This window comes from Mytilus edulis, chromosome 1 (genome assembly GCF_963676685.1).
Source record: "Mytilus edulis chromosome 1, xbMytEdul2.2, whole genome shotgun sequence".
NCBI lineage: Eukaryota > Metazoa > Mollusca > Bivalvia > Mytilida > Mytilidae > Mytilus > Mytilus edulis.
The window spans coordinates 33,349,936-33,369,270 of record NC_092344.1 but is presented as its reverse complement, the minus strand read 5'-3'; the positions used below and the strand labels follow the sequence as shown (position 1 = coordinate 33,369,270).

The following is a 19,335-nucleotide window of genomic DNA, read 5'->3' as shown; positions in this document are numbered from 1 at the left end:
TAAGTATTTTCATCATTCTTTTGAAATTGTACCTCTCTTAAGTAACTAGATCACATTTATGAATAATAAAACACGCATATCCAAATAAATTCTGTTTTGACCTGAAAATATGGAACTCGGTTTACTTTGATGCAATACTTAATTACCTAAAATGACATGTATGTATATAATCTATGAAACATAATAAAGCTACACCAATAAATTCGCTTTCATCTGAAGATCTTAAAATTAACTCGTGCTGTAAAGATAACATTAATTGTCGGCTCCTTGTACCACTGTTACAAAACTATCAAAAATATACTGTATTGGTGCAACCGTTTGATCTATTAAACTATGTGCAACTAGTAATTTGGCTCTAATTATTTACCATTCAACTGTACTTGAAGTGCATTATTAAAACAATACATTAAACATATAGTTTGTGTTCCGAAAGATTTTATCTATGAAGATGTTTCTTCTCAGTAAAGAATTTTCAATGATCAAAGTGTGTCATAATTTACGTTGTTTCAATTTGTCCATCTTCATTCCGCCTTTTAAAATTTAATTATTCTACTTCATAATGAGCTTCTGTCTCCATCAATTGTCACTTACATACATCACGTTGCAAATACTCATAAAGGTGCATGTTACATTTCAAAAAGTGTCGAAATACTTAACTCTGTCTTTTGTTCAATCACATTGTCACATCTAACGTTTGAAGGCGCATCCAATTACCATACTTGATGTATGTATTACATAAGAAGAGCAGGTAAGACAAAATATATTTTGTTGTTTGTTCTACATAGTCATTAAAATGCAATGGTAAACCACAAAACATATGTTAGAGGTCCATAATTGATTTTTTATCTTACAGAATCTGGTACTTCTGACAAGCACATCACATATACTTTACATGCACCAGGTGTGAAAAAGACAATTTTAGCTGACCCCTGCATGACTAAAGGTAACGTAATAACGAAAATGTTCTAAAAAGAGATGTCTATTCTTTTATGTGCACTATCTACAAAATCAGGAATCGCCGCTCGCTGCCAAGTACATTCATAAATATACTAAGGTAATTAATAACTTTATCTGCACAATAATAAGGGTGGCAGGTAATAAGTCATCTAAGTTTATGACATACAATACTATTGTTTTTATTACAATAGATCACAGTGCTACTACTGTCATTCATAAAAATCTTAACTTAATTTACGACCATGCAATACCTACAGTGCACTAAAAGTGCATATAAATATGTACCCGGGTGGCTTTTGTCATTATATTAAAGCCCAAGACGGAATACAAGAATAGAATGATACATGTACAATGTGTCTGGTTTTCTTCAAAGATAAATCTATATAGTATTATTCATACAAGAGTTTGCAAATTATCTTTATACATATCTCATAAATGTCCACTCCCGGTCAAGACGAGTGCCCCTGGAAATGTTGAAGACTGGATTAACAGCATTTGCCTGTTGTTCATATTTCGAAGCTATTTAGCTATAAGATCTGTCTACTGTTAATGCTTCTAATTCGATATAAATATGGTTCGTTGTCGCATATTAAAGAAAAGAATATTTCGATACTATTTCACTTTTAAGAAAGATCTTTAGGAGTTCTTCATGGTTAGTCCCTTTCATTTTTGCGAGAATAAAGAAAACAACTATTTTTCAAATCGTATGAGAGATGATTTGAAAAATGTAAAAAAAGTTATCAAAGGTACCACCAGCAGTAAACATCGACCCAGTGGTGTAAATAGTTATCAAAGGTACCAGGGTTATACTTTAATACACCAGACACGCGTTTCGTCTACATGAAACTCATCAGTGACGCTCAGATCAAAATAGTTATAATGCCAAACAAGTACAAAGTTGAAGAGTATTGAGGACCCAAAATTTCAAAAAAAGTTGTGCCAAATACGGCTAAGGTAATCTATTCCTGGGATAAGAGTGTGATGTTTTTGTGCAAGAAAGTCTTTAAGAATTGAGCATATATCATTTATTCATGAAGCACACTATTATCCAGTAATTTTAGTAACGTTTATTAAAAGCTAATTGTCTTAAATCTATTTCTGAAACAATAAGATAAACACGATACCTCTGTACTGTCTGCACAAATCATTGTTATGCTTCAAAATAATTTTAGAGCTGCAAGACAGATCAATGTAATATAAACAAAAGCGTCTGAAGTTAAAAATAAAATGACTTGCATATATTTTATCAATCAGCATATTTAAACAAATTAACAGATTGATTTTATTCTGATTAAGAAATTTGTAGGAGTGTCCTATAAAATTCTTTTGAAGTCCGCCGGTAAAAGTAATTTTTAAATAATTTGAGTGACGTGAACATCATCTTGACTTTTGTATCTTATTTACTTTGATATAAAATTATTCAATATAAACTGTATCAACAAGGTAAAAGAAAACTATCAAGTATTTCTTTGTTTATAAATTCACATAGAAAAATCTACCCTTAAAAGTCTTTTGATGTGCTTTAATGATACTCAAGCGGAGCTTAGACCCATTTAAAAGGTTAAAGTTTGAATCCTTCTTTTAAACTTGCAATTGTATTTCTACATCTAATTATCTTGTTTAAATCCACTTTTATATACAGATTAGAAATTGCAATAGTAAGAAAATGTTTGCTTGCAAACTTTTCAAAAAAGTAAAATGAATTAATAAATGTCTAATATTATTAAATACTATTTTGAATACTGTTGGTTTAAGTATGAATACAAAAATGATAATAAGATGATTCTAAGATAGCTATTTAGTCTAAACGTGATTTCTAAAAAAAATTGTTCCTTTTGAAACTCTGTTAGACCAAGGCAAAAGTGACAATATCCGTTTGACTGTTTGGTTTCATTTGTTGATGGATAAAACAATGTAGTACTTCTGAATGTCTTTTTTTTAAATGATTATTTTATTTATCATTTTCACCCATGTCGCCCCGAAATGCTATTTAATTCAAGGGGTTTATGACCATGGATTATCCGACTTGTCTGAAAGCTTTGCAACTACACTGCCAAAAATAATACCGAAAAAAAATTGTTTTCTATGATATACGAAATGTATAGGATAAATACATAATGTTTCCCCGTAACATGGACAATCCTGCTAAGAATGTATCACCCGTTATATGGATAGGTATTTCCTGCTAATAATGCAGATGATCATATCCCAAGGATAAGTATCTCATTCTATGAATGCATGTTTGTAGTTATACCTCTGTTAGTGAAATTGTCGTTATGTAAACATGTTCTTGCATACACAATATGGTATCAGCTTAGATATGTAAACAACAAAAGCACAGGCAGATGATATGTTTTTATAAATTTCTAGTTTACAAAACTACGAATTTTTCGAAAAACTAAGGATTTTCTTATCCCCGGCATAGATTACCTTAGTCGTACTTGGCACAACGTTTTGGAATTTTGGGTCTTCAATGCTCTTCAACTTTGTACTTGTTTGGCTTTATAACTATTTTGATCTGAGCGTCACTGATGAGTCTTAAGCAGACGAAACGCGCGTCTGGCCTATTAAATTATAATCCTGGTACCTTTGTTCACTATTGCTACTAAAAATGAGAAGATGATATTCAGAAATAAAAAAAAAATGTCATATTATACCCGTTTTGTATCGCCTATAATCACCAATTCAAGCAGATCTATATTTTTGTTTGTCTCTGCATCGTCTCAGTAAATAAAGACCTAACCTGTTCTTCTGTTGAAATATGGTTACTTGTCAAAAAAGAAAAACGTTACAGGATTTATGGGATAATATCGGTATACGACAGGTCTTACTGTGTGCATTGTTCCTGTAACAATTTTTTAAAATAAATTATCAATATTTGAAATTTAGATGGTAGGCATAGTAATGTTTTGAACAAAATGAAGCACAACTTATTTCTCGAAATAAATATCAAAATAAAGATAAAGAAATGTCATATGATTATCAATGAGGACCTAACTACGACCAGAATCATATGAGCATACTAGAATATAAAATAATGATACGTTTATCCTTGACTCGGCTGCACTAGGGAAATGATTAATTAGTAATAAGAAAGCACATAGTTCATAGTTTATTTTGGTTTACTTTCATTAAAAGCAAATTGAACATCTCTAAAAATAAATGATACATTAAGATTTATACTAAAGTTATGTAATTGTTATTAGGTTGTGTAATTTTCATGATTATGCTTCCTACTTAAAGTCAAATTAGATTATTCAAGAGAAAAAAATGTTGAAGCTGACGTAACTAAAACTAATGTAATATCAAGGTTACAGATACGGAAATACTTAATGTCAAGGTTATAGATACGGAAATACTTAATGTCAGGGTTACATATACGGAAATACTTAATGTCAAGGTTACAGATATGGAAATACTTAATGTCAAGGTTATAGATACGGAAATACTTAATGTCAAGGTTATAGATATGGAGAAACTTAATTTCAACGTTACAGATACGAAACTTCTTGCACCTTTAGAAATAAATCTTTTCGTCTTCTTAAAATATTGGGTTTTTTTTATCTGTTTTTTTTTTCTTTTTTTTTTCAATTTTTGACAATAAAACAAAGTGCATATAGATTTGCCAAGATTCTCTTTTATGTTTTACTTCAGAAACTGAAATACTTGCTTTTTTAGGGTCAACTCAACGTTTTTAAAATATTGTTTTTTATGTTTTGTTTTTGTTTTAGTTTAATTTTTGACAATAATGCAAATTGCATACAGCTCATGAGATTTGGAAGATTATCTTTAATGTTTTTACTTCGTTTTGAATCGATACGATTTATATAAGAGCTTCCATATCACTTTTTGCAGTAATTCTAAACTAAATATTGACGTTAGAGTATTGTGAAGTGATGAGCAGAAAAACGTAAGAAGAACATCTGTATGTCTGGTACTTTTGAAGGGTGTAGCTGTTTAATTTGTTAACGGTAAATATGTTGCAATTCTGCATTCCTCTACACTGTACAGGTTTATGTAATAGTCCGATAATGCAGATAGATGTTCACAATTCAGATTTCTTTAAATACTTCAAAGTTGTTTGTACCGTTTATAAAGCAAAATGAAGTTACTGCTCAAGGGATGTCTTAATTTATTCAGTGTTGTGTCCTAATTCACCGTGTATTCGGTGCGTGGTCATTTGTCACAGAGGTACCATAACTAGAATAGTTCGCCATATTTAAATATTCAGTGTACGATTCGTCATCTTCGTTGTTGCAGAACGCTTCTTGTAACATCAAAGTTGAAACAATCATTCCTCCTAATGCGATGAACCCCATACCCACCGTAATACAAATGTCTAAATGATATCCTAATGTTATGTAAAAATTCTCAGTTGCTTCCATTTCACGGGCTGGTTTATTTGGATCGAAGTCATAGCCACGTGGTACTGCAAATCCCACAACCATGAAAACCAAACCAACAATCATTATCAGCATCGGTACGAGTGTACAACGTTCATCACGTGCAGTATAGCAGCAGACGATCGATGTTTCGTCTGGTGTTTCATCTATTTGCTGCGGTAACATCGACACAAAACATAATATCTACAATTATTATGTAATTTAGATAATCTGAAATGATATACATAATTTATCTACTCATGTTTATTGTACTTTCAATGTCAAACCATATTTCATTCGTGTTTTGTAATAGTAAATCAAAAATGATAAAATCTTACACCTAATGTTAGTTTAGTAGCAGGGGCTTTGGTATCCTTCCAGTCTTTATGTAACTTCATTTATTTATACTTTGATCCAGTTTCTAATGGTTTATTTTCTTTTAAGATTATGCAATTTTCTAATCATAAGGAAATTGTCTTAATCATAATAGCATCTTTACAGAATAATATTTCACTATGATTTAAGAAAATATTTTTCTTTATAATATATCAAACAATATATGCTAAAAGTAATACAGATTAAGACATTTTTATTTCTGACATTTGCCACAACAAACGAAAGTATTGCTACTGTAAATGATGTCAAATCCTCTATTTGAGATTGCTGAGCCAGCATGATGGTGTTTCTTTCAACATGAAGTACCCACACAAATGACTGATGTTTCCGTCTGATATTTCGTGTGATCTTGCTTAAAACATATAAAGCTCAAACATGCCCTTTTCTGTCCCTATCGTATATTTTCTTGTTTGACAGCGCCAATAGAAATGTCCCGCTCTCTAACTATTAAGCGGTACCTGTTTATGAATGAATTGTTTAAATTGTTCTTGTCCAGATTATGCATGGAATATTTGTCAACCAATTAATCCCCTTAAATCACATAGCAAGAGTTCTTATGATTTTTTTACACTTTTCTCAAAAACTGCAAAACAAATGAGACAAAATTTGACCGAACTTCCTTGGGACGTTTAAGAAAGTTTTCAAATGGGTCTACTGCATGCTACGAACTAAGAACTTGTATCTAATATAAAGCAACAAAAACTTTCAGTGTATTTTATGAATAACCTACTTTCGGGGTGGGGTATATTAGAAGTGGATAAAAGGTATCTTTGAGAACACTAGTGCTAAGCCCTCTCGTCAAATAACATTAAAATATATGACTACTCTTCCATCTACCCAAGAATCCTTATTCTAAACTTTAAGATAGTGAATAATTTTCACGGCATTTGAAATTATTACCAACAAATATCGTTTCTATCATAAATTCTTCTTTCGTGTACGTTTCTGCAGACACACAAGCTATTGATAAAATTGTTGTTAAAGTTAACTTGATGATATTCTTTCGAAAGTTTTCATGGACGCCAACATGATTTGGGTGACTGTTATGGAATATCTGTGTCACATATGACCGCGGATATATGTTCTACTGTCGTAGTCATAATGCACCGAATATGCAAGTTTGACAATCGATTTGGCTTTACACTATAACTTAGCGAAAACATATACAAATATCATATTTATGTATAAGGTAATCAAGGATCATGAGGGTTCACTATAGCTAAATACTGTTATAGGAAGATCGGCCAGCAAATCCGGCCGCCAGGAGATAAATTATCTAACAACAGAACCCGATGATAACCAAATGGATGGAGGATGCCGATGGATTGTTGGTTCATTAGCAACCATACCACATCTACTTATATTTATATTGTAGATGTTTGGTTACCCGGTAAAGTATCCAGTCTGCCTTCGGAATATACAAATATTTTTAGGTACCAGTCTTGTATTACAACTCCAGTTTCCGGTACATGGAGGGAAACAAAATAGTCCATTTTTTCTCATTTTTTTTTCTGGATTCATTTTTTTCTGTTTGATTATAGGTTTATGCTGAATTGAAACATATATATAGATTGAAAACAAATCTTGCATCTTTTTGGGGATATCAATCCAGGAAAGTGGAAGGATATGATGTTTACTGGAAGAGGTGCGGCCTAGTAAAAACAGCAAACAGAAAGTACAAAAATTTCAGCAAAATATTAAACATTTGTTTTTTCATTACAAATTTTATTTATTACACTATTTATAATTTCATTCGTTTAAACGGGCAGTGCATTAGAATGAAATTAATTTCTCCTGGGTGTTTCATCATATGTAGCATAGAGGGCGTAATGTTTTCCCGCTTCAAAATTATTTTCGCGGTATTTTAATGCCTATGTAATCATTCAGCACGACATCGTCAATCTGAGCAGTCGAATTTTCTTGGTACGCTGCCTATCTTGAATTTGATAATGGACCCAAATTCTCCATTACTTGAGGAATCTCCTGCATGGTGTTTCACAACAGGAAATTTTCAGCACAAGTTAACAACAATTAAAATTTCAACAGCAGCCCTTTCGAGAACCTCATCCCGGTTGTATATGCCTTTTATCGTTTTATTGCAACATGTCCAACACGAGCGGAACGAAGTCAGTCTAAGTTTCAGGAAGGAGCCTGCTATGGTTATGGATAACCAATATTTGAGGAATAGATATTCAACCGGAAAGCAGTCGATAGGCCAAATACGGAATTATTTATAAAGATGAGTATTTAAATATTTCTATTGGTAGTCAATCGAGTGCACACTCTCTCACACACGACTATTTTGAATGTGAACAAGGTCAGTCTAAAATTATCGTCAGAGATAGATTATAGAGACATATTGATTTTTGGTATAACATTGGTTGTCATGATTTCATTACCGATACCATTTTACACGCTTATATAATACATTTTATACTACACAGCTGTGCGTTTTGTTTACAAAACAACATACAGTGATTTTGTTTTAGAAGCTATTGAAGATGTTTTGTTTAGGGGACATTATTATTGAATGTACTGATGGCAAACCATTGGTTTGCTAATTCACTTGCTACCTCTGTTCTAAACAATGGCAATGAAAGTTTTAATTTTAGATATAGGTCATGTCAATTGACATCTATGGTAAACACCTTTGTATAATTTGAAGATATCTTGGTAGCTATGCAATCTAATTAAACAGAATTTTATTGTTTTAAGTTTGACATTCAGATTATCACCATATATAGGCATATACGATCTGCATTCTGATTATCTTGGTTTTTACTGGACATATGACAAGGTTAATTGAGACTACACATCCTTGGATGAAAGTTCATATATTTTTATTCTCGTTCCCCCTTTTTGGATAAAGTTCTGCTTATTATATATTTACTAAAGTTACTTGACCTCTAATTAAATTGAGGTGAATGAAAAGAAATTTTCATGTATACATATAGATTATGGATTTGGCACCAATTCTGATATTAGCGTGTGTACAGATATTGCCACATGAGTTCAAACAAGACCTTATTGATCAAAGTGGTTGTGTCCATATGGTCTCCCAGTTATACATTGATATATTTGGTTACTTTATTGATACAGACAAAGCTCTCCTAAGCATACTAGTTGAGAGACTGTCAATCATAACAAACAAGTCAAAGTATCTTCAGGATATTTAGGTTATTTTATGGGAGAACTGTAGCTTCCTTTGGTCAGATTATATCCATTTCGTATATATGTCATAGGAATGTGCACGTGGCTTATATTATGATTGAATCATTAGCATTGATGTTAAATCAGCCTATTCTTCGAATCTAATATTGGACTTTCAGTTCAAAGTAAAGAGCAGCTTATACTCTGGCTGGTAAATCTTAAATGTGTTAATTCTAACATTTTGTATCCAATTTTTCGTGTCACACTATGTTTTTAGTGATACCAGTGGAACTAGATATGGTGGATGTTCAGTAGAAAATCCTAAGAATATTACTCATGGTATGTGTCATGAATACGATGTACACCATAGTTCTACTTGGAAAGAACTTACGGCTGTTAAATGTATATGGCTTCTTTGACAGATTTTATGAGAGATAAACGCATTAATGGTTTACGGATAACCAAAACTTTGTTTCCATTGTTCATACATGTATAAGGGCAGTATGAAGCCCTATTGGCAAGATATTGCATATGCCATTTTTGTGACTTGTTTGAAGCACACTTGTTCTTAGAGGTTGAATGGATACCTAGGGCAAATAATGAAATTGCAGACTATATAAGTCTTATCATAAATACTGATGGCTGCCGTTATGCAGTACATATTTTTGAATATTTGGATTCCCTGTTTGGGTCCTCATGAAATTAATTGGTTTGTTAGTGATCGTAACCATCGATTATCTGTATTTTACTCCAGGTATTATGTACATTCAATGTGTAGTGATGCGTTCACTGTCTATTGGCAAGGTTTAAATGGGTGGTATGTTCCCCCAGTTTGCCTATTATTGGAAGTCCTTATGTATACATGCAGCAGTGTAAGGCATATTTTACTATTATTTTACCTTTGTGGAGATCGGCGTATTACTAGCCGTTTTTATATACCAAAGGAGATAGATTAATTGATCAGAAGGTATAAATGGGTGGTATTTTCCCCAGTTTGCCTATTATTGAAAGTCCTTATGTATACATGTACAAGGCATATGGTACTATTATTTTACCTTTGTGGAGATCGGCGTTTTACCAGCCGTTTTTATGTCTCAAAGGAGTTATATTTATTGATCAGGTGTTGGGTTACATTACCTACCTACTAACAAAGCTATTTTTTTACCTGGTAGAGGGAATAAATCGGCCTTTGGTATATTGATTTACCATTTAGGGTGTTGGCTATTAGAATGGAGTTTAGGGTGACATTAAATTAACTAGTATTAACTTGGTGATAGTTTTCATGTTGAAATTAACTAGTATTAACTTGGTGATAGTTTTCATGTATTGGGGTCATTTTTATTGCATGTGCTATATTGTATTTTTTTCTTTTTCATTTTATTGGTATATTATGTATTGTACTGATGAACTATGTCAAAACTTGGAAGGAACCACATATCAATTAAAAATTATGTTATTAAATACATGTATGTTTTTTCCAGGTGTTCAGAAACGATATTGCTTTGTCTAGTCCTGTATGTGATGCATACTATAGTACAAAGGGGCGCACTCGATTATTGGTGAAGATTATCTAACAGATTCTCAATTAGAGAATTATGTGTTTGAGGATGTTAAAAAGAAATTAGGCTCACAAATCTGGAAGGAAGAGCCGATGAGTTATTACAGGATGCGTAAAATAAACAAGTTATTTTGTGCATATAATCGTTTTACACAACGTACCATTTGTTCGTGTATATTGTGATATCTAGGTTTTATGCGTGTATCAGAATTGTTGAATTTGCGTTATTATTAAATTAGTTGCAAGTCAACACACATTTCAATTTTTATCGAAAAAAAACCCGGATATTTACAGAGATGGAAACTGGTTTATTATTGTGAAGAACGTCACAACTTTGCGTCCAGTCCTAATTTGGAATTATATATGCATGCAGTGTCATTCAATCTGATTAAAATTTGTATTCATTCAGGAATTTGTCACAAGTGAAAGAAATTTTTGTTTTTCGTTCTACAAATTAGCCTTTAAGCTATACAAGGATGAGGGAACTTTCTTTGATGCAATTTCTCCATTTGTTCCCGATATAAAAGCATAGGGATTATATAGTATCTTGTGGTGCTATTACCGCTGCAAGGTTTGGTTTTTCAGATAGACTTTTTAAACGTCATGGACGTTGGAAGTGTGACACTTCAAAGGATGGCTATGTGAAAGACGATTTATCAGAACGTAGGATTGTTTCTCAGAATTTGGGAAATGAATATCTTTTTTGTTTATTTAAATTTTGAACTATATAATTTTCCATACATAGTAATAAATAGCTTCCCGTTCTTTGGGTTCAGCATCGGCGTTGTCGTGCGACTATCCACTTTACAAAGTCTTTGGTATTTATTATAGCCTTTTATGGCGTGTATATTCAGAGTGTATATATGTATACTTGGATATTTGGTACAAGTATTGGTTATACTTGGATATTTGGTACAAGTATTGGTTATACTTGGATATTTGGTACAAGTATTGATTATACTTGGTTATTTGGTGCAAGTATTGGTTTTATGTCTACATTGATGGGTGGTTTATACCAGGAGAATTATAATTTCATTCGTTTAAACGGGCAGTGCATTAGAATGAAATTAATTTCTCCTGGGTGTTTCATCATATGTAGCATAGAGGGCGTAATGTTTTCCCGCTTCAAAATTATTTTCGCGGTATTTTATTGCCTATGTAATCATTCAGCACGACATCGTCAATCTGAGCAGTCGAATTTTCTTGGTAAATTTTAATTCTGGTTAAAGTTTATTAAGCTTTTTATTTGGAGAGTTTTTGTTTGATACTGATGTTTGAATTATATATTATATGTGTAGATATATATGTATGAATTGCGTTTATTTCTTATTAAATATAGAGCATCGGCGTTGTCGTGCGACTATCCACTTTACAAAGTCTTTGGTATTTATTATAGCCTTTTATGGCGTGTATATTCAGAGTGTATATATGTATACTTGGATATTTGGTACAAGTATTGGTTATACTTGGATATTTGGTACAAGTATTGATTATACTTGGTTATTTGGTGCAAGTATTGGTTTTATGTCTACATTGATGGGTGGTTTATACCAGGAGAACAATTACTTTATGATTTGGTACAAAAATCAACCAAAAAAATCGATTCGGTTTGGCCCAAGATGACTTTTGAAATGTTTATATCATTGAAAAAGCTCCAAATTATATCCCTTTGGTGCAAAAATGCCATTTTTTTTTGGCATTAAAATTGAGTATCTTTTTAAACACATCGGTGACCTATATTTTTTATTATTGTTTTCAAACAAGCTGTACATGAACTAAATAATTGTAAAATTTAAGCGATTTCTGTAATTAGGTTATTTTTTTATTTCGATATTACCTCTATTTCTCCTATTAGTTCAACAGAAAAAAGGGCATTACAAAAATGTATGCTTCTTTAGGAGGCAGATTGTGAGCTTAAATGAACGGTGACCCCATTTTCTTTAATTTCATTTTTCTATTAAGTATATGATAAAGTTCATTTATAAAAATTTCATATTAGTACATACATGATATGAACATGATTTTTTTTTCCTATGTAGCATTTTTTATTTTTTTATTTTCAAAGATCAGCTGTTTTGCATGTAAGCCTATGGATCAGTCAATTACAAGACTACAACCAATGCTAGTAACATAACGGCCGGTACCAGTCTAGGTATTGTCAAACTCCTGAATTGATAGTCTATCTTGTACGGTACTAAATAAGTACATAAATGTGAAAACGGAGATTCCATACCACGTACGAAATGGTTGCCAGCTGATCCATACTGACTTATGCGAGCCTCTAGTTTAAGCATACATAATTTAAACTTCCACTTGTTTAATGTGAAATGTATTCTACTTTCAAAAGTCTAAAGTATTAGATTGCTTATGTAGTCTAAAAATTGACATACAGGAAGAAATATACATGATTTTTTTTTAAACTGAACTTGTACCTTTCTTTTTGAACTAGTGATAAACTGTATATGTTACCATTGTTGACATTGATGACGACCATGTTAACCCTTTGACATATGATCATAAGGTTAAAATGTTCAATAGGAATTATGATTTTTGACCATCAATACATTTATCTGTCTAACATGATTTAACATATGCAAATAAACCCAAAAAATCTTTTTAACTTTCATTGATTGTAATAACTGAGAAGGTTGTTTTTAACTATTGACATTTTACAAGTGGAGGTCTACTCACAAAGTCAGTGAACTTACGCACTTTGACCGAGAACATATTAGCCAAATTTTATATAAAAATAATATCAGAATTAGTACTTACCACTATCTAATAGCCATTGAATTCGAAATATTTTTAACGTGTTGTATAAAGCAAGTATACTAATATGAGTTATACACAACAACGTAACAGATGGTGACATTATAAATTCAATCAATGTTTATAATGTTAGTTATCTATAATACTATTTATGGATTTATTATGTATAAATTCTCATTATTTTTTTTACGGGGGTGTGATTTTTGCAATTCACTTTTCAGGACACTAAGACAAAAAGTTCAGTAGTCTTATTGCGGTGTCGTTTAAAAGCTTTCTTTCATTTGAAAGGAAACAATAGGGTTGCAAGCACATGTTTGATGCATGGACCCCCCTTTTCTTTTCCATTATTTTGTGTTAATTTATTTGTGTGCATACATCTTTATTGTCTTAACTTATTTTCAATTACTCAATGTGCTCTTATTCTATTTTATACGATAGTACAATACACTTATTTTATATCTGCTGCTTCTCGATCTTCCACAGGATAAGTAACATGTATATACACAACTGTTTTTGTTATATCGTATCGATAAAAGCAAGAACACGCTAATAAAAGTGAAAATAATACAGAATATATACTTTAAAAAAAAATTGACCCCACCCCCCCAAAATGAAAAGAAACAGGCCAATGGCCCAGGCGTTTGTAGTTACAGGGTGCTTTTTTGTTGACTGATAGTCCTACAGTAGAGGTATCGAAATATAGAAATGAACTTTACAAAAAAGAACCACCCAATGAATTGCATGCGTTGTAAGCGCTTTTCTGGATTTACCTTAATCGGGAACGCTCAACCCCTAATATTTGCATCTAGTATCTACATCGTTAGCCATTTCTAAATACGGAACCGTTTGAAGCAATTTTTTGCTTGGCCGAAAGGGATCTGAATAGTGTTTAAGACAGAGCACTTTACAGAAACTTCACTAAGGCGATGTATCATACTAAGTTCCAGAAACCATCGTCGCATTTTTCTTTGCTCCTAATAAATACCAAAAAACGTTCTCCCCTTGTTTCTTGACGGCTTTTTTTCTAGGGCAAGTGTGGTATGCAAGACGATGCAGATGGAGCACTTAAAACATATTATTATACCTTACATATATTTCAAACAATTCTATTGGGTGAAACGTTATCACGTGACATGGAATAATTCAGTTAACTTTCATTCAATTGCAAGAAAGGACAAATAACCCTTGAAATTTACACCAGCAGTGAATAACCCTTAGAATCGATGAATATCCAAAATTGTCAACCCTTAAAAGTTATTTCACTTCGGGCTGCGCCCTCAATGAAATAACCTTCTCGTGTTGACAATTTTGGATATTCACCTTTTCAACGGGCCATAATTGTATATTATACTCTAGGACAGTTGGCTCGGATCAAAGAGGAGTACTGGTATATTGACTATATATAAAGAAACTGTTATAAAATGTTGATATTGTCATAAATTAATAGACTAATAGTGTGTGTTGATTAAATCCATATTAGGCGCATGTGTAGATGATTCACAAACGAATATAATACACGAGGCAACATTACGAGTGCAACACGTCTGTTTATGTTGATAAAGTTTGCACTGGAGTTTCAGTCTTACCGGTAAAGATCCTCCGTCTAGACCACTTTTTTTCAAATTTTATATATAAAATGTATGTTTTATATTTACGATTTTTGCTGAAAATATAATGATTTGTTATTCCGAACCAAATTACATAGCTTGGATTGTAATCGGAAAGCGTTTTATGACACATCTGCTTTTTTCATTTAGGTAATTTTGAAAATGTGAAAGGCAAAACATTTGCGTTTCATGACTTGTGATAAATTTAATTTCTTCATAATCATTACGTAATCTATTTACAGATTTCATAATTGCAATGTAATAGAATCATTAAAATATGATGTATCGGCAGTTAACAACGATAGTTTGCAGTCTACCTCTTTTTGTGATGCTGAGTTCACACGTAATTTGAATTCGATTCTCATTAACTAATTCGAATTAGTTTAATTTGCATTCGAAACGTGTACGTACTAACGTCAATTCTAATTCGAATTGCAATGGTGTCAAATTTGCTTTACTGTCCAAACGACATTAACTTTTAATTCGTATTAGCAAAAGCGTTTTTCTAATGCGAATTGGATAATTCGAATTAGCCAATTCGAATCAAATTTAATTAAAAAGAAGAGTGTGTGAACGCGATTAGCGAATTCGATTCGAACCAAATTCGAATTAAATGTACTTGTGAACTAGGCATTAAAATCATACAAAATATAGAATATAATCTGCACCATTTTGACCAACATGCGAATTAAATGCTGTAATATGTAAACATGAGATGAACAACATATAGACATCAGACTATGTAGTGCTTGTGCATTTCGATCTGTCTTCTCATATATATCTGGATATGTTATAGTCTGTACTGTTCACGTAGAACTGTATAAAGTGTTTAAATTTGTTGTTTTCCAAAAAAAAAAAAGGGTTTTACTCTGGAAACGGAAAATGTACATGTTAAATAAGATTTTAGCCAGAAATATGTTATGAATGTGTTGATTAGTGAGTAAACTCCGCCGACTTAGTCACAAACATCTGACTCTTTAATGATGTAGATAAGATAAAAGTCTGATATATCCTCGCGTATACGACAGCGGTCATCCTGTTCTCTCTCAGACACTTGTTAAAAAAAATCACAACACCAAGGTCATATGTTACTGTTATTTGTTTTTATTAGAAAAATTGATTGAGAGATACATAAATACTCAATGATTTACATTGGCAAAGGAGATATTTATTTAACTTGTGAAAAGTCAAATTGAACAGACTAAAATATATTCATGTCAGTAAGACAACCCGATTAATGAGAAAAACACATGCAAAAAAATCTACGTAGAACTTCATTTTAAGAAAATAGAACTTGAGGATGAAGCTAGTATTCAAAATTTCAGGCTCACATAATACATTGATTTTCTCTATTGGTTTTTGTTTGTCTGTTACATTTTATTTTCGTTTAAAAATGGTCTACTTAAGTTTTTTCTGTTCTTCAATCAAACATCGACCACATAAAATCTCAACACAAATTAAAGGGTAAAAAGGGTTTTAATTGTTACCAGAATAAAACAATGTTAAATCTTAATTAATGAAACTAATTAGACTAGACACTGGCTATTTTACGTCAGGATCCTTTTTTTATCTTATGAAAGCCTGTTCTATGTTATTGTGTTTTGCGAGTTTTGGAAATCAAACACCAAAACATGTTGGTACATCAGTACCGAAAAGGAACTTAAACACACAGTAACGGTCACGAGTAAACTTTACTTTTTTTCTCGAAATTTAACAGAAAGTTACACATTCAAGCAAAAGCACAGGTTACCCGGTGACTTCCAAGTCCATTGCATGGCATTGACGTTTTAATAGAAACATAGACATAATTTACCAATAATAGGGAACTTCACAAGTGTTTCAACAACCTTTCATCAAGTATACGCTCTAGACTAAGCATTTCAAAAAAGATCAATAGACAGCACTTAAAGCCACTCGAGTTAGAACTTTGCACAAAATTAAGTACAATCGATTAATGAATAAACATGAATGAAAGGGATAATGTTGTGAGAATATTCAACACTATTTATCTATTCTCCGTCCCAATGATTGGAAGAACACAAAGTACAGTTAAAAACGCACTTAATAAATTATTTAAGGTTCAGTTCATCAGTATTGCGGAAGACATGAGCTCTTCTCGTAAAATCTATTCATCATTCTCTAGATATAGAGGGAACACAATTTGTTACGTACAGATGGACAGACTGATCACTATAGAAATTATGCGAGCTTTTCAGTATAAGTTACATTTTTTTCTCAATGTTTTGTTGTTGTGAAAAGTGATGCTGAATCGAAGAAAAAATAAACATTCAAACAATAAATATAATATATATGATACCATACCAATGAATGTTCTTCGTTCAAACGGCAAATCAATTACAATAAAATATTTCGTCTAAATTGTTCATGTACCAAATAACTGTTTATATGGTGGATACGATTTACTTATGTGTAAGACATTAGAAATCATTTTCCAGCAAGATTTTATGTAAACATATGTATCTCTGTCAAGTTTCCGATTACGTGTTTTATCATTCAAACGATTTCTGATGAAAAAATATGCTTCGTGTGGTGAAACGGTGGTTGTTTTTAAATCATATGAAATCATGAACATCAATTAGTCAAAGCTACACTCGTTACATTTCTTACAAATTCCGATTCCAATGAACATTTGAAAAATGGATACTAAAAAGACAAGTCTTAGATAAAGGATATATGATAACTGCAATGATTTTACTTTAGATGATGTTGTCATCCTCCAATTCTTTTTAGTAGTAACATACCAAGCATTAAGCATAAGCATTAACTCACAGCATATATAGACATAATTAGGAGTTTAGTAGGACGTCTATTATCACTGAACTAGTATACATATTTGTTTAGGGGTGCGGGAATTTCTTGCTGCATTGAAAACCCACTGCTGGCCTTCGGTTGTTGTCTGCTCTATGGTTGGGTTTTTGTCTCTTTGACACATTTCCCATTTCCATTCTCAATTTTACTTATAAGTTGCTCCTAAAGTGAAACTTTGCCGTCAAGCTAGTTGCATAATTTAATTGTTTTAAGTCCAATGTCTTTTTTTTTAGGTAGTAACTGTTACAGACATGAAACAGTTGACTTAAGCTTCTTTTAATAACTTTTGTAAAAAATCCCTTTTATAATCAACATTGGATTTTTATTGAATATGATGGTAAATGCAAAACGCAATGACCACCGCCACAAGAATTATTAAAAATTGCAATTAAAGCTGCGGAAATATAAAAAGCCTGTATGTGAGTTCATAATTGAACAGCTGTCCTGTTATAATTGATTGATAATTTACTGCTGACCTTTCACCGAATGATAAGAATTTTAACGCCTTCCTTTAGTCGTTATTTTTTAGTCCATTGGTTCTTCAGAAGCCATATCAGATGATCAGAACGGACATCTTATGTTTTTGAACATTTCAAAGATATCAACTTCGACATTTAGATGAGATAGCTTAAGTCAAAGGGACAGGGCAATATTATATTCATATCTTTTGCTTAAAATATGTTACAAATTTGTTACATTGCAAGACCTTCGAACAATAAAAGACAACAGACGGAAATTATATATTGTCTTCCAGATAAATATTGTAAGTATTTAATTAATTTCTTTTGATCATTTAGCAATGAAGGGCAGTTGCCTTATAGAGAGGACCGGTGTCTTCGCGCAATTGAATTCTTAAATTGTATACAATTTTGCAAAATATTTAAATATCATTTTTAACACAATGTTATATTTGACATTTTATAGTGTTATGTTTGACATTTTATAGTGGTATATTCTAGATGGAACTTACAATAATTCACAGATCAGTTGCTCTTGTATGGAAAGATCAAGAATAATGCATTGTTTATTTTTATTCTGTCATGCTGTCGTTTGATTTAATTTATCATCCCTTTGTAATTGGTTTAAGGGGTAAGATTCTTAAATAATATATTTTTATGTTACAATTTTGTGTTTGTTTGCGAAAGCCGTCTTCTCGTTCGTTACTATGTATGTTCCTGTATATATGGAATTATAAAAAATAATTCAATTTTTTTTAAACCTTATTTTGACAATTGAATGGGGACAAGCCTTAGTCACTTGTTTTTAATTTTTATTTTACTCTTAACAATGTTCTCCTTAACGAAAAGTTTTAATAATGATCAATTCACGATAAACGCTTCAAATATGACTATATATATATACAATTGTTTACTGGACGTTCGATCATGCTTATTTTAAAGATACGTGCTCAAAATTAAGTTAAGTATAATGCTGTAAATGATAGATATAATAGACAACTTTCGAGTTCGATGCATATCCGTCAAAAACTTGTCGTGACTTTGTTTCAATGTTGAGCGAGTGGTTGAAAAACTATAAAGCTATATTGCACGAATTATTCGGCAAATTAAATTATCATAATTGACAATCTGCACCACTGTCATTAGGGAATTGTGATTAAGTACCTACTGAACAAACTTTATTTCTAGTTTATCCTGCACAACGACGATCACTAAGACACTTGATGAAC

General features: G+C 31.7%; 1 long non-coding RNA gene across 1 annotated transcript; it reads right to left on the bottom strand.

Annotated features, from left to right (window-relative positions):
* Positions 1 to 4,056: 4,056 nt before the first annotated feature.
* Positions 4,057 to 13,313, bottom strand: LOC139480964 (uncharacterized). The gene is made up of 2 exons (XR_011654542.1): positions 13,216 to 13,313; positions 4,057 to 5,543 (listed from the first exon to the last, which is right to left on the bottom strand). It is a non-coding gene; the product is annotated as an uncharacterized lncRNA (long non-coding RNA).
* Between the last annotated feature and the right edge of the window lie 6,022 nt (positions 13,314 to 19,335).